Source organism: Rhea americana, unplaced genomic scaffold (genome assembly GCF_003343005.1).
Source record: "Rhea americana isolate MKP2758 unplaced genomic scaffold, rheAme1 scaffold_4, whole genome shotgun sequence".
NCBI lineage: Eukaryota > Metazoa > Chordata > Aves > Rheiformes > Rheidae > Rhea > Rhea americana.
Window position 1 is genome coordinate 1,479,948 of NW_028186534.1, and position 11,510 is coordinate 1,491,457.

Here is an 11,510-nt window from a genome sequence, read left to right on the forward strand (position 1 = left end):
AGCCACAGAGAGTGGGCCCGAATCCCCTCTTCAACCATTTGCAGTTTTGCTCTTATTACCTATACAAATGGCTGATAGTCTCCAGTTACCACGGGCACTGGCACACAAAATCAGGCTGTGGCAGAGGTTCAGTCACATCAGTAAGGACAACTATAAAAATGGTCTTATAGGAGGGCAAGAATCTGTGAGGAGGGGGAAAAACAGTTTGCAGTGGAACAAGAGACCAAGGTGAAAAGCAGAAAGCCACAGGTTCTCRGGCAATTATCAGTGACTTTCTTGGCAATCATGACTTTTAAATCAAGTCCACCTCCTGCCCTGATGGCTGATTGCCAAGGAACAAGTTAATTAACCATCACTAACAAATGCAAGTCTAGTCTAGAGGTTAACCACTCAACGAATGCTGGCCCCACCTCCTCCTGGCAGCTTCCCCGACTGACCCTCTGTGATTGCCCAGGAGCCAAATTCATCCTYAGGGAAAATCCTTAAACTTTCACCAGAAGTGGAATGAATTTAGTCCTGAAGGTCTGCCCGGCATTTCCCCCTTTATCTAAAGGGAGCAATTYAATCTTCTTTTTTCTATACTGTTCTATCAATATCAAGCAGGCTTATAGTCAGTTCCCTTTCTGCTAAACCTGATATTTGCAAGTATTTATTTAACATGTTGATCACTGAACTTTTTCCAGTTCATGTGTTTTATTTTAAAACTACAATTCAAAAAATAGCCTAATTCTGCTAACAGTGCTGAGCTGAGTGGAATAATTGCCTTACTTGTTTCAGGCCCCTGCTGGAGTTCAAAATTATACACTTGGAAAATTATGATTGTTTTATCTTCTTATTTTTTTTTAGTTTCACAAGTGTGTGAAAGACAGGTTTTTATAAAGGACATAAAGCCAGCAAAAACTGTAATTACTGCAGAGAGAAAAGAATTCAGAGAAGAGGCGATTTTATGATTAAGGCATTGGACTAGAAATTCAGAAATCTAGATTCCTTTTGTGGCTCTGCTAAAAACTCCTTCTATAGCCTTTCTTGAGTCACTTAATCCCTCCTTGCTTCAAAAAAAAAAAAAAAAATATTGTGACCCTTCCCTGTTTCATGATAGCTGCAGTGAAAACACATTCATTCACATTTGTGAGGTATTCACATATACCAATAATCAGAGAACCACAACGACTGGGACCGTCGCACTCATCTGGCTATATGTAACCATCTCTTGTCAAAAGCACATGCGTCTTTAATCACAAACACAGAGGAAACTACAGCATCGCTCTTGAGACACAAGCAGGACAAATAAACTGTCTTTCATTCCATTTTAAATGGAAAAGAACAGCAAAAATTCCATGTGCCCAATGGAAAGTATTTTGTAAGGTAGAGCAGCAAGTATCTAAATGCAAGTGTGAAAGTTTAGCATCTCCTTATTCCCTTCCCTCTAAAACAAGGGCCTCCTCAGGTCTCTTATAAAAATACTGGCCTATAATGTTAATTCATATTCCACTGGAGGCAGAGTCAAGAGCAATTACAGCAGCTTCCAGACTTCCATCTTGATATAAAAAAAAGTACACAAACGAAATGCTACTAGATGTATACAGCTAGCTCTTAAAATAAATAACCTCAAAAAACAGATGCCAAAGGTGTCCGGGGGATTAGCTGCATGTGTTTCCCAGACATGATGAGTACACTGAACTTTCAGCATGAATTCAATTTCAAAATTCTTAGATTAAAGAACAACTAAAATGAAAAAGCCTAAAATGAAAAAGCTAATCAAAAAGCTAATCTTCCCCAAGTCAAAGTAACATGGAGAGAGAGAAAAGGACGCTGAAGGCACAGGCAGGGTGGCAGCTGCCTGCAGCCCGTGGCTCAGTCCATTTGCTGCAGCTCTGGGCACAAATCAGAGGAGACCCCAAGTGTCTTTTACTCAATGCTGCCGTGATGAACCATGGTGTTTGCCCAGGCTCCCTGACGCCACACGTGCACATACAGCAACCTGCTACCACCACTCTTGCTCCCCACGCCTGCAGTCTTCTCWCCATGCATCCCCTCCCCTGGATACTTCTCCCAGAGCACCAGGGGCTAGGAAGTCTGCTGTGTCAACCGATCCCCCCCACCGTTTTCATTGCTTTCATAAATTAAGCTGAGCAACAATAGAGATGAGAGAAAGCAGGACAATGCGGTAAATGTAGCAGAAAGAAATTTGAATTGTAATGAGGAGAGCTAATCAGGAAAAGAATGGACTATAGAAAAAGCACTAATGAGTTTCTAAATAAATTCAAAAGGTTAATATTGTTCTATCTAACAAATACGAGAAGAATGCTAATGTGAAATTAAAGGTCTCACTCCATTGCCCTCATGGCCCTACCTTGCAACCATATCCACCCACCCACTCGATTTACCTACTGGGCACCCACAGCCTTCGGCCACCTTTTATCGCTATCTATTCTAAAGCTGATCTCTTTGGATCAGCCATATGTCTGTCTGTCTTGTTTCTGAAAATTAAAGACCTCTGCCAAAGTCCAGAAGTCATGGAAGGACTCTCTCAGATTTGCAGGGTCTGCATCGAGACTTTTGTAGCTGGTTTATGTTAGGATTAATGAACAAGTAATCAAAATGTGGTTTTCAAACCATGGTGAGAGGGAGTGCCAGACTGTGTTTTTCAAGCACACTTATATTTACTTTTATTACTCTGTGCATTGCCAGGATAAGTAAGAAGCCAATACATGCACGCTGAGAAAGGGACAAGCAAAAATAAAAGTTTATAAAAACAAAAACCTGGATATTTTTGTAATGTCATTAATATGAAATATAAAGCTACCTTTTACTATACAGAATCAGAAGTGAAAATGTTCAGAGTCATTTATGTTTTCTATTACAAAACACWGTAGAAAGTATATTTCAGCCAAAATAACATTTTTTTACACAAGGAAAGCAGCCCTTTTCAAGAAAAAAAAATCCAATTCCCAGCAAAGTAATAGACTCATAGGCTTTTTGTGGGAATAGAAGATCTGATCAACTTTTTTCTTGCTTGAAGGATGGAAATGGCACCATTATAATATTTTGCCCTGAATATAAAAAACTACAATGATACCATTCTTAGGGGAGAAGTCTGAGTRTATTTGTGTACATGGCCGTCTATCTGTCTTCTGAACTACAAACAAAATCTACAGGGCAGAGATGAGGATAGTGGCACATTTACCTGCCCCTGGTTCCAAGATATCAGGAGATAAGTTAGGTGCAATCCCAGAGCTGTGTAACCTCATTACGATGAAGCTGTACCCGTACTAATAAATCTATTTGCACATGTTATTGTGGATATGGTCACATGGCAATGTGCCCGAATAGCTGAGGGGACGGACAGTGACTCACTCYGACCCTTCCAGGTCGGAGCAGGGCCAGAGCCAAGCACGTGTCTTCGCTCCTCCATCCTGCCCAAAGCCGCAGCTACTTCTAGGCCTGATGCAAGTTCCTCTACTCTGAAGAAGACAATATCCCCAATGGGGAGAGGTAAATTGGGGCTACGGCGCTTCTTCCATTAAAGTTCTACTCTCAGAAGGTCACTTACCTCCTATCCCTTAGAGACAACGAAGGAAATTAAGATTTGCACCCCTATTTCTTTCTGCAAGTGAAAAATTCTACAGGTGGCATAACAGGACAGTGTCAAGACTGMCCATCCTGTATATTATTCACAGAAGGAAAATGCTGCTTAGCCACTCACCTGCTGTAAATAATTTTGTTTGACAGGCAGGTTAAATACTTTAGGTTTCTAMTTCTCCTCCTCTCAGGAAAGGTGGGCATTTGTGCACTGTACAGAGCGGCATTACAGTAAGAATATTTAATAGAGGCTTCAGTGGCACTAGACGCTGGGAGACAAAGAAAAAGTGGATCTCGGACCCAAGAGACAGTASGAATAGGAAATACATGGAGAATGTGGCTTGGCAGTCAAGACGTGTCAGCTCCTTATARGCAACCCTCTGAGTGCTGGTGGGAGACAGGCATCTCGCAGCACATCAGCTGGGAAATGCTCTCCAGAGCTGCTGCATGTGGCAAGCCCAACTGCTAGGGAAACGTGATGGAAAGCAGCGGAGCAGCTTGTGCTCCGGAGACCGAGGTGGAGCTGCTGCTGGCTGAACGTTTCTGGCATGACTCCGTCTATAAAAGGTTAAATGCAAAAATCTTTGTGAGACAAGGGGCAYTGCCGTGAAATTGCTAACTGTGAATAAACAAGACAGTTGCACAGCTCATCATAACCCTAATGATCCTCCCTAAATCATGCGGCCCCATCACCTAGATCTATTGGCCACATTAGCAGACTGCTGAGTGCAGGAAATATGGAGAGGATCATTTTTAAAGGGTTTTACATGCCACACTCATTGGGAACCCTTTGAGATGGAGTCCAAARCAGATGGTGAAATGGGAAAATTATTCATGTTAATTTTTTAAACATCTGAAATAAATTCAAAAAAATGAAATAATGAAAGCCCCATTCAATCACGCTTTTGCAGTCAAAAACCCCAACAGGAAGAATTCAAAGCTGTTCTATTCTGCATTGCAAACCTGCTGCTACTTAATTGACTTCAAAGATACAGGGACATTAATATTCTTTAAAAAATATGTGGTCTTCCCTGTTTTTTGGCTATTGTTCATTGGCCTGATGAAAAAACAAATGAGCAGAAAGAKCAAATAAACCTCACTGTATACACACAAACTTTCAAAATACAGTACTTCTTCTCCTTCTTGTCAGTATTCCTTCACACATTTCCTACAGAACTCTTATTATTTTGCATTTTTTGTCTACTTTGCCAACCCTTACAATGAGAGATCATTACAAGTTCCACATCTTCCAATGGGTAAACTGAGAGGCTGCTGAGGAACTGCAAAGTGAGGACTACATCTACAAAGTGAGAGGCCCTACCTTTAGTCTAGCCCCGAGACTCAGGTTTCCTGCTCWTTTTGACGGAGAAACAGCTCCTCCAGGGACCTGCTGCATCAAAGCATCAAGCTGYCCCGAGTTAAACTGTGGCCCTTGTCAAACAGTTCAGCAACTCCAGGACCTGGATCCTTTAAAAGTTTCCCTCACCCAAAYGTGCCAGGATCCAAAGGAGTTTGAGGAAGATGCTACAGAGAAACTCCACTCCCACAGAAACAGATCATAGAAAATGTTACAGTCTTAAACACACGAAGCAAATAAAGGACGTCGCAGTATTGATAAGACGTTACTATGTGAGAGCAGTACAAAAATCTCTGAATCTATTGAAAATAAATGWGAGAGAATGTAGGTGTTTTATACTAAAATCATTAATGTTTGCTTTTAAAATCACTAAAAATACCAAATTTACCTAATACTAAGAAGCTAAGGTCCAAATACCACGCAGGTGAGATAGGAACCTCTCCATGACTGAGGGCTAGACAAATGCCATCTGACTTCTGTTACTTCATTATTAACATAGAGTTACCTTAAACRATATAAGCAAGTTGAGGCACCTTTTTTTCTGCTGTGGTCAAGCTTATTCACCAATATTTGCTACACGGAAGCTGGCTCAGTTCTGGCTCCTGACACTTCACAGTCCTGCTGCTTTCAGCTATTTTACRTCCTATTATTTTTTGGCATGATGAGTAAAACCCACCAGGGGTTACAACTGCTTTTAATTCTTATCTGTGCTCTTCTAAGCTTCTGCCTATGGTGGCTGAAGTTATTTTAATTTTGTCCTATTCTCTCCAGTGCACTAAAAGGTACAAAATGAGTTCAGCTTGCACTGATATCCACCATCAGCAGCGAGTTGCTTTGATAGTGTTTTTCCTCATTGGGTTGGTGCTGGTGTAAGCTGCCAGCTGTTCTGGTGGATAAACATCTGTGGACCCACATCGCCCACATCRACTGCCCTGCCTCATTTCCCAAAGTCCAGCAGCTGTGAGACAGCAGGTTGCACAACTCGGCAGTTACCACTGCCTCGACCGTTTCACCCTACTAGCCCTTTCCAGGGCTCAACCATACAATTCGGTGACTGTGGTTTAGCAAGATGCCACACGTCAGCTGGTGACCGAATTTCAACTCTTAGTGGCCAGTGAAAGTAAGTGCGACTCAGCCTGGTCTGTGCTGGCCAGGGAAATACCTTTTCCTTGCATTTTCCATGTATTCTGCTTGCATTTGCTGCTGGCCAGAGTCAGCTCCTGCAGCTCAGCTGACCCATGGGAGGGCCACGGTGTTCCCAACCACATGTCAGTACTTGAAACACTGCTGCCTCAACTCCTGTCCTGGTTCTCTGGCCAAAGCAGCTTCAACATGCTCAGAGAATCCTTSTCCCGATTTGGAAGTACCCCCTGGTCTGAGGCCATCCCCCCACTCCAAAAAAGAGGAATGCTACTCAACTGAGGAGGGAGGAAGAAAGCTTTTCTATGCTCTTCCTGCCTCCTGGCAGCATCAGCTGATAGCTCTGAGTTCCGGAAAAAGCACAGATTGGTAAAGGTCATGATCTGAATGCAAATTATGCATGGGCATGAACTTATCTGATGAATTATTCTAAACATATAATTCATCTGGCTCTACTGAGCACATATAGGATGCGTCTGCGCAGCTACTCTAACTACAAATCAGGGCATTAAATAAGGACAGTTGCTTGATTGAAAATATAATGTTTTATTTGCCATAAATGTTCTAATTGTTCAATTCTCACACGGTGTACTAAATAGAAGCACAACCTAAGCATGATGCATTTTCTTGTAGCTGATATTACTGGGTAACATGTTGCAACTAATAACCTAGATTTTAGGCCCTGATTCAGAAGCTTGCTTAAACTCTTCTCTAATATTGATCAAATGGTAACAGATTTTGAGTTGTTTATAATCATTTATGCCTATCATACTTTGGCCATGTCCCCAGGCTGCTTACTGTTGGTGCCTATCGAGCGAATTTATTGACAAGTTTGTCACAAAACAGACACTTCTTTGTTGTTCCTTCTAAATAAACACTAAGAGGCAGTGAAGCACCTGTCACTTCGGTATCTACTCGTAGCATCCTKACGAACGTATCCTCTTCTTTTAAGCTGCTCTGGTCCTAGTGTTAACGCTGCATGATACTTTGTTTTAAAAAGGCTGTTTGATGGCAATGTGGTGTCTGCTGGGCACCAGCTCCCACACTGAAGAACCTCAGGGATCATCCTCAGCAGGATCTGGGGAGGTTCAAAACAATTTATTCTCTGTCTGTTGTAGGTAGGTCTAGTCAGAGCTAACTTAGTTATACAGGAGTTAGGGGAATCACATCCAAGAAGGACAGCCCTAGACCTCCATCCAAGAGGCAAGAACTGTGATTTACCAAACGAAGAAGGCTCAGAGATACAGATCTGTGCCTGGAATGGGCAATTCCTGTTCGGGGGGCACCTGCACACGGCTCACTACGCTGACTTTAAGTGCCTCACTCAAGCTGGTAAATGGAAGCATGTGCTTAAAGCTGARCACACACTTAAGTGCTTTTAAGAACTAGGACAATATGGAAATTTCAGCTGTGAGGCTTGGGTCCATCTCTGAAATTAACAGCCCTGTGGAGTCATCCCCTTTTCTGCAAATTATAAAAATATCTCCAAAGGCTTTGTGCTACATGTGATATTTGTACCTCCTGGGGTACTTTGCCATTACAAAAGAGGGACGGGAAGCTTTTCCATTATAGAATTTTAATGAGACATTTACTGTAATGGATCCTGTCACCCCGTGGTGTTTAGATTGTTGATTGTTTCAGTGCTTGAGTATAATATCAACACAGAGAATTTAAGGAGCTGAAAAAAGCAGAGAAACTATTTTAAAAACAAGCAAAACTTTTCAAACCTCCTAAAACCAACAAGTGCATTACTGGTTCTGGACAATATTCAGTTTCATTCTTACCTTACCCAGACCTCAAGTCTCTTTTGTCATCAGTTATTTTCCAGTCAACTGAGCAAGAGAGGGCTGAAACCTTTCTTTAATCACATAGTAAGAACATGCAGCATTCCCACTTCCCTCCCACAGAGGCAAGCCCAGAGCAGAATCCGAACAACTTCTGGACTTTGGGGAAGCTCAAATGCAAATCAGCCTGAAATCCTAAATTGTTGGAAGTACAGTCAGTATCTAAATATTACCATTAATTTTTGAGATAGGGCAGATGAAGATCCATGAGTGATTGCACTGCTGGGACTTAATTTGGTCGTGTAAGATTGAGAGCTTTCGCTGTATCTCTGTCCAAARCTTTCAGGTAAAAGGGACTTTATTTTCCACTGGTTCTCTTCACCATCTCCTCCTTTCTTTTACAGAACTATTGCATTATTTATTCCACAGATGGAAGAAACCAACACAAGCAGGACTTAAGCCAGATAGTTTTCTTGGCCATGTTCAATCAATGGAGCTCATTAGAAAAGTTTGATGTAACATCTTCCCTTTGAAAAACATACATCTATTAAATGGATGCTGATCAGAAGAAGAAGTCACTTTCATATGTTTCTTGATTTAAGAAAGAAGGTCAAAGAAGGTCAGAAAAATATTTTTAAACCTTAAATCAAAAATGCTCAAAGTTAGATGAACTTCTATTTTTCAGGAAAAAACTTAATTCCTTTTGAGTAAACAAAATTAATTGGCTRGTTAGCAAAGTGTCCAGATTCTAACTTCTGATTCTGATTTGAAATCTCACATTTTTTCCTGGGAGAAGAAAATTGTTTCTCACTCTACTTTTTCAAATGAGATGTCCTGGTCAGATTTCTGATTCTTTTTTTCATAATCTCATATTGAGAGCCATTTTCCTGTAAGCTGTGTGTCCTTCCTCTTCCCCCCAGTTAGGCTTGGTTTTGACTTTTTTTTTTTTCTCCCCTGTCCCGTGAATATCTGGTAGACGCAGGTCACTAAAATGCAGACCACCATTAGCTGAGTGCCAACTGCACGTGCACACAAAGTGAGTCCTGCAAACGTCAACCTTTGCCTGTGCGGTGCCGGGAAATCCTGGTCCAGCAAGATAGCTTGCCAGGAGTGCGGATGCACACCAGGCGCTCCCCCCTTTCCCTCACTCCAGCGGAGCGGCTGTGCACAGCTCGTGGTGGAAATGCTCTGGGCCCAGCTGACTCTTGGGCTACTCTTCCTGCAGCAGTGTAGACCTCTAGAGCCTGCGATGCTGGTGGCCAAGCCTGGAGAGCATAAGGTGCTATGAACACAAAGRTACCTGCTCAGCCCCAGAAGTGTGTTCAGTAACGCTCCCAGAACCCAGGCAGGCAACGGTTGTTGCTCCTGGTGGCTTGCAGGGTGGATGTTTGGTCTGGGTTTGTCTTAAATAAGACTGACTAAATGCAATCAGGGGCTCCAAAACAGCCCAGCGGAGACTCCCACCCTCCTGATCCATGCTTTCCCCTGTACTTGTCTTAGCTGTAAACAAGATGCATTTTTAYGCTGAGATAGGTACATGAAGTCAAAAAACACCTGAGCTTTGTTGCTACGGGGTTTAGCCACAAAATTGGATTTTAAAAGGACCCTTGCAGTGATCACACTGCTGGTTAAAGTATTCTAGAAGCAAGGCACAAGGAGCATCCCTAAGTCCTCATGGGGCTGCTTTAGAAAGCTTTCTCTGTTGGAAATATGAAGGCCTGGGGCTCTGTTTCTACATCATGCGTTAATTTTCCACTCATCTCCTCCATGGCCCAAGGACAACATGGATTAAGTGGAATTCGAGTAGGAAAACAACAGAAAGAACAGAATAGCCCTTCTCTCCTTCATTCCCCCCAGACTACAACCCACTTGACTTAATCACGTCCACTGTGAGTCCTTTAAAATGCAGAAGGCATTACCTTTATGCACATTAAAAAAAAAAAAAAAAAATCAAAGCCCCTTAGATACTCTGGTGGCACCTGAAACTTTATGGTCACAACTATACACCTCTAGCTTCCTGCACAGACCTCACCGGGGTTGTGCATAGGAAGGACAAGCCCAATATATTTTTGATGACAAGGAACTTGGAACAAAACATCAGCTCTTGCAGTAGAGGTACATCCAAAAGCACTGACAGGTTTAATACTCAGCAGGACATGTTATGCCATAGAGTGTACGTGTGGGAAATAAAAGATAAACTGAAAAGATGAAACTGCTTCAGACAGCATCTTTATCCAACCAGCAGAAAATCAGCTGCTCAGCAATGGGCTTTGCTGGCTAGTTCATTTGTGAGAGCCAGGCAGTCGATACCAGGGGGAATCTAATAAAAATACTATGAGCGGTGCCTAAGTACAGGCACCTTCAGCACAAGCATTTTCAGCTATGCTTTAATATAAGATAAAGGAGAGAGGAAGGAAACAAATGCAATAGGAAGGATTGGAATAACTGAACAAGAAGGCAGCATGGATGATGGGAAACAATTTATAACTTACTTGAGAGTCTTTTCCAACTCATCTGTTCTGAAGCTCAAACAGCAGTGGAGGTTAGATCAGCTGTATTACACACAGACACAAAACCGCACATATATTCAAAGTTGTTTGCAACCACCCCTTTCATCTTGAACTGCTGGATCTTTGTTTCAGTGAGCCACATCCGCACTGATTTATTTTGGGAATTAATACTAGGCAGGCAATGTAGTGACAAAACTCAGGTTTTTATGACTAGCCTAAAAGGGAAACTGCTCTGATTCCACGAAAACTTCACTTAAAATACATAAATGAATATGAGCTGAGATTCATGACCTTCAGTGCAGCCTAATAAAGTCAGAAATAAAAATACAAAATGATGTCCCTAAATACGTTCGCTATGAATTTGTGAGAGCGAGGTGCTTTAGCTCAATGACCTTTGGCCAGCAGAGTCCTGCAGGACTGAATTSCAATACACCCTCCCTAAGGACGCTTGTATAAACCCCCAGCATCTAAACCCAGAATTCATTTGTTCCAGCACCCCTTTTGTTCTCCCTAACCCCGATGGTTTGGGTGGGGACCAGAAGGCTCTCAGAAGCCTTGCAAGACATATTGTCTTCATTTTACCTCCCTATGCTGTACTTCGCGATGGATCGYAGTGCATTTCTGCAGAAGCATTTGCTGCTGCTCCCCAGATCCTCCTGCAAATGGGGTTTGTATCACGGCAGGACTCAGTTCCTGATGCCAGTCTGCATATGGAGCTAGTTCCTAATCTAGTCACTATTAACCCACTATACTTAACTCATAGAGAAACTGAGAAAAAGGAAAATGGTTTTCCTCACAGAGTAACCACACAGGAAAGACTTGTTAAACTTATACCCACAAAACCCCATAATAATCACCTGGGCTATCTGTTTGCACAGTAATTACAGTGAAAAGGTAATCACAAGAAGGAGGGATGAGCACGTTGCCCATCAGCAAAGCTGGCTATTCTAGTCACCTCTTTCTTCCCCCGCTCCCCCCGGAGCGCAGGCGCCCCTCTGGCTGGTGGCACACCTCCCGCTGCCTCCTTGGAGCGCGCCTGTGAGGCCGTGGGCTCCATGCCTCCGTCTGTGAGGCCGTGGGCTCCATGCCTCCGTCTGTCAGAGCAGGGCGGTGCTCAGACCCGGCAGTGCAGGCCCC